The following is a 6,105-nucleotide window of genomic DNA, read 5'->3' as shown; positions in this document are numbered from 1 at the left end:
CAAGGCTAGTATGTCTATTTTCTCATCATGTTTTCTGGATCCTTTCAGTAGGGGTCTTCTAAAGAATAGGGAACCCATGTGATTGCCAGGTCCTACTTCTCCCACCACTTGCTCTTCACCTTTGCTCATCATTTTCCATCCATCAGCTTTCATCCTAAAAGCCTGCTACCCTTCACATGCTCCTTCGTCTCTTGCTCTGCTCTAATAAACTGTAATGGTTAATTGTGAGGTTCTTTAAAGGTAACTTGAACTGTACTGCACTGAGATGATAAAACAACAGGATTGCTTCAATGATACTGTTTCAATTTGCTAGTAATGGCTGCATTTCTGTAAAGCTCTTACTAAACATTTCAAAATGTACTGCGAACACTAAAACCAGCTTTCCAATGTATCTGTAAAGAAAATATTCCCAAAATGGTTTAAAAACAAGTTTCAGAGGTGCCAAGCTCTTGCAACTCTCTTTTAGATAAGTGGGAGTTAAAGAAGTGCATGAAACTTGAAAACTAGGCTATAATTTGCCTGAAGGCATAAAACTCAGGTGTCCTGATGCATAGTTTGATTACTCAGTCAGGCAATTGTTCTTTGATTTGAAACAAATACTTGAAAGCCAGTGTGGAAGGCTGGTTTTACGGATCTTCAAACATTCTCTGAAATCACAACAGCTGCTATAAAGATAAGGGTTGAAACTATAAATCAAATGGTTTTGATTGGTTTCATGACCTTGATAAGTTTCCTTATTAATTGAATAAAATGTCACCTCAAGATTGCAGGAGAGGAAAAAAATAGTAGTACCATAATAATGTTAGACTATTTTTGTTTTTATTCTTGTACAGAACATGCTTCAAATAGCAATTGTCGCACACTCAACATCTTGATTTTTGTCTCCAAGGGAAAAAAAAATCTGTTCCTTTGTACAGTATTAAAAAAGCCTCTCCAAACCATTTCCATTCAGTTTGTGTGCAAAAGAGACTTCCAAGAATTAACCTTACTGTGTGAAGGCTATTTGGAATTCTGTATAAATGAATTTGGGAGTTTAAATCTATTTGCCAAAAAAACATATGGATTCTGTAGCTAAACACTATTTTCAACCGAAAGCTTCCACTGGTCCAGCATTTAATCTGGCATATAGCTTCTCTGCAAATGACAGAAAATACTGCTTTTGGGCACAGTCCCTTAAGCACCTGACACTCACAGTGTCTATTTTTCTATGTGACACTCACATTTCCTATTTTTGACACAAAAATAGAAAATGTAAAAAAATATACTTATTAATCTACCATTTTGGTTCTGCAGCATGTCACTGCTTGAACTGCTTCTTTTAACAGAAATTCTCTTACCAGTTGGCAATGGTGCATAACTTTTGATTGCTCAAAAGTTGTCTGTCACTGGAGAGATGTACACAAATACTCTTTCTACTCCTCTTTCATACATGACCTAGGGCCTCTTCATGCTATCAGGCCCCCAAACACCCTCAGGCTCTGACATAAATATTGGGGAAAAAAAGGTGAACTTTATTTGAGCTATGGTAGTAAACTTTTAGCCCCTGGGGCTGGATTTTAAAAATACTGTTATCCCTGTGGTTTTAATCAATGGAGAAAGGATTTTTGCAGAGTGTAGGGGAGAGGCAGTGATTGAGAAGTTGTGTAGTTGTGTACCAGTCAAATAAGAAAAAAGGTACTTAAAAGCAGTAAATTAAAAGAATATACTCATATTATTCAAGAATCCAAAACTGTTAAAAAATTGAACTAATTAAATTGATTAATTAGTTCAATTAAAATTGAACTAATTAAATTTACTTTTTATAAATTTGTCCCATGTACTTTTTTTATTGCGACTTTGTCTTATACACATTTCTTTCATATTCTTTCACCCTCTTGTTCATCAGTGAGGAAAGCACTGTACAGTTTAGAAAGATGCACGATGGCTGTACATTGGTGCTTGTTTAGCAAGAGATTCGATTGAAAAGGTTGTAGCTCCCCTAAGGCCTAGCAGGTCTTTATTGTTCCCATACCTGCAGCTGAGGCCTCCTCACTTGTACTAATTCACTACTCTTTAAACTGGATCTATAAAATTTTGTGACTATAAAATAGAACAGAAAATAGTCACAACAAAAAACTAACAACAAATCAAAGGACTCAAATTCTCAAAATGGACCTACCATTAACAGAAAAGTAGAATAAAATAAAGAGTTTGAAAAAAAAGGTATTGGGAAAGAACAATTGTAAACTCTGAATCTAATGTATGCAACTTATATTACCACTGAGCTCTTTTATGTATACATATACACACATATGGATATATGGTGTATATGGTACAGGTGCATACATATACACAAAATAGATATAAAAAATACATGTGTGTGCGTGTGTGTGTGTGTGTGTTCACTGTTACGAATTCAGAAAGAGTTCAGCTGAACATAAACAGATGACAGTCATTCAAGCAGTGAGGAAGCCAGATGTGAGGATTTGATAGATCCAAATTTGTGGAAATCTGCCAGGGGTTACTTCGTTGCATAGCTAGGCAGAGCTTTATGTGCATTCACTGCGATTTCTGTAGAGCATAAAGGAAGCTGTTCTCACTGCATCTAATTCCTTGGCTGAGGTATTTGCCCATTCTCCTTCAGAGGGAGAGTGCCATCTACTGAAGCATTCCTTTACACAGCTCCCTTGAGCCTTGTGCCACTCATGGATTGACAAAATCCATTCAAAGGGGTTGTAAAATTGAACAAGGTTTTAAAAGGAAAAGCAGCTGCTCTAAATGTGAATCTCTGTTGTAAAGCACCAGCTGCATGTAAAGAACCAGGCCAAAGATGGTAAATACAACCACTGACTTGAGCAAGCGTGTGCTCCAGCTTTTGAAGAGATTAAAGACAATTTCACTCTGGGGTTTTTTCATTCCTAATAAATCCTTGGAACTGAGATTACATTACCATTTTGTAACTCTTACAAGTGGCATTCCCTGATCAGACAATCCAATTTCACGGCTGACTATCAACCATGGACTCTCCTACCGATTCCTCCTTCCTGTGTTAGTGCTAACAAGATGTACAACTAGTCAACCAATTTACTGAACAGTGAGAACACCTGATAGCAGTCACCAAGAGTCTGGCTTGGGCCAGTGATGACACAGTATTATTGTGATGCTTTGTATTTATGTATTTTCCCATTTTCCTTGAGCTTCATATTTCATTGTAAATTTTCTGGACTGCTGCTGTATTCAAATAAAGCAGCAGTTTGTGTCATGCCCAGAGCTACTGTCTCCTATGATAATAATAAGCATATAAAAATTGAAATATTTTTGTTATTTTTTATTGCTTTGTAGCAAAAGATAGTATCTCTAAAACATCAAAGGCAGCTCAGAGGTGCCCATGTACTTCAGAGGTTTCAACAAATTGTATAAAAAGGAAGTTAAATTTTACAAGGTAAATTACCACACAAAGTCATGGAGTCAGAGGAGACAGAAACCCGTCAGGTTGTTTCATGTGAATACCCTTAGAAAGCCACTGGTTTGGTGTGTTTCAAAGCACAGATGCCTGTCCTGATGCTTTTGCTACCAAGGGGCTCCACTGAAGAATCACACAGCCCATAGCTCAAACGTCACATCTGGCAAGACAAGGAGTGAACAAAACTTTGAAAGAACTTGCATTATTTGCCATCACGCAAATATATTTGAAACACTTTACAATATATTTTCAAAAATTTTCATATTATAGTTTGTTTTTTCCATCTGGGCACATAGCATGTTGTCTTAAACACAATAGAGAACTCAAAGAGTAGAAGTTTTTCTGGCCCAATAAGATAGATACCACATATCTTATATCAGCTTACGTCCCACAAATCTTTGTTGGTGCCAGTGGGATTGAGTGCACCCTCAGCAAGTTTTCCAACAACACCAGGTTGAGAGGAGTGGTCAGCACACTGGAGGGAAGGGATGCCATCCAAAGGGACAAGGACAGGCTTGAGTTGGGCCGGTATGAACGTTACGAAGTTCAACAGGGTCGAGTGCAAGGTTCTGCACCTGGACAATCCCAAGCACAAGCACAGGCTGGCAGAGAATGGATTGAGAGCAGCCCTGGGGAGAAGAACTTGGAGTGGGGTGCTGATGGATGTGAAGTTAGACATGAGCCAGCAATGAGAGCTCACAGCACAGAAAGCCAGTCATGTTCTGGGCTGCATCCCAAGCAGCGTGGAAGTAGGATGAGAGAGGAAATTCTGGCCCTCTGCTCTGCGAGACTCCACCTGCAGTTCTGTGTCCGGCTCTGAGGCCCCAAAACAACAAGGACGTGGTCCTGCTCAAGCAAGTCCAGAGGACCAGAGGGCTGGAGCACCTCTCCTGTGAAGACAGGCTGAGAAAGCTGGGGCAGTTCACTCAGGAGATGAGGGAGCTCTGAGATTGTACAGCAGCCTGCCAGTACCTATGGGTAGGGGGCTGCAAGAGAGCAGGAGAGTGACTTTTTACAGGGGCATGTAGTGAGAGGAAAAGGGGCAATGGCTTTAAACTGAAAGAGGGTAGGTTTAGTTTAGATATTATGAAAAAATTCTTACTGTAGTAGTAGTACTACTGAGAGTAGTAAGGCACTAGCACAGAGAAGCTGTGGATGCACCAGCTGTGGAACTAACTGCTCAAGGCCAGCCTGGATGGGGTTTTGAGCAACCTAATCTAGTGGAAGGTGTCCCTGCATGAGCAATTCACAGAACCATTAAAAATAGGTGTATTATGCAGCCAAGTCTCAGGACAGTTCTCCTTAAAGGCCCTGGCAAATTGTCTACCCTCACAGGTTTCTTATCACAGCTCAAGGAGTCTCTTCATTAAAAATGCCCTACTCTTGGTTACAGCAAAAGCTGTAGCACATGTGCTGCACTTGAGGTACACATCCATTATGCCTACCCCTGCAGAAAGGAAAACCTTAAAAGGAGAGAGGGATTTGTTTCTCTGTAGGCCAGACTGTCCATCAGTTAACCAGTTTTTATTTCAGCACCAACTACTCACTGGTTGCTGCCTCCACGGAAGGCTACATTTCAAAAAACTTAATACCGACAATAAATAGACCTAACCAGTGCATCACTTTGCCTACACATGGAACAGCAAACCAGCATTTGGGGATTATGTCTGCTTCTCATCTTCCATACCTTTTTCTTCCATCAGTTGCTTTTGGCTGCCTCCCAGTCATGTTAAAATGGCATTGCATGTCCTTTTTTTTTTTTTTTTTTGCGGGCTGTTTTATGTTTCTTGCCTCAAAAAATAATGGACAATAGCCTTGTAAGAAATAAATCAGCTGTGTAAGATTCAGAAAGTGTGAATTACTCATCAATGCTCTCAAGCAAATGGTGTGATTCTTGGGGATGTCCTTGTGCTTGTGCACAGCTAAGAGTTAGACTCGAAATGGGTCCCTTCCAACTTAGAATACTCTGTGATTCCGTGAATTGAGCACTTGGCCAGCGTACACACACCGCTTCGTGCATCAAAGGCTGCTCACTCGCAGCCCTCGGCGGCCGCACCTTTGTGGTGCTACAGAAGCCTCTCGGGCGCGCTTTCCCCGAAAGTGGCGCTGCTGTATCGCAACCAAGCCACGGCCGCCCGCCCGCCTGCTGCAAAAGGTGCTGCAGTAAAGCGCCGCGGCACCGCCATCTCCCAGCCGGTGCGCGGAGCAGCGGCTGCCAATGCCGCTGGATCGGAGCCGCTGTCTGCGCCGGGCCGCGCTCCGCACACAGCCCCGGCCGAGCGACTCCCGTGCGTGGATGCGCACCCCGCCCCAAAGGTAACCAGGCAACGGCCGGCGACACCCTGCGCTCTCGCCGCCCTTTGGGGAACGAGAGCATACAAGGCGATAGCTTTTAGCCGCGGCGGTGCGGGGGGAGCCGGGGCCCCGGCGGGCGGGACGCGGAGCAGGCATACAGCCTGGCGGGGGCGAGCGGCCGCCAGCCGCCATCTTCCTTGCGGACGGGTACCCGAAACCAAGATGGTGTTCGGGCGTTGAGCGCAGGGCTGGCGCTTCCCCGCCCAGAGCGGAAGTGACGATTAGGCGGCGGCGGCGGCGGCAGCAGCCCCCCGCGCCCCTCCCGGTGGTTTTTGCTTTTCCCCGCGGGCTTCACGTCTCTTCCTCCG

The sequence above is a fragment of the Molothrus ater genome, chromosome 3 (assembly GCF_012460135.2).
Source record: "Molothrus ater isolate BHLD 08-10-18 breed brown headed cowbird chromosome 3, BPBGC_Mater_1.1, whole genome shotgun sequence".
Lineage (NCBI taxonomy): Eukaryota > Metazoa > Chordata > Aves > Passeriformes > Icteridae > Molothrus > Molothrus ater.
Note: the sequence above shows the minus strand (reverse complement) of the source record.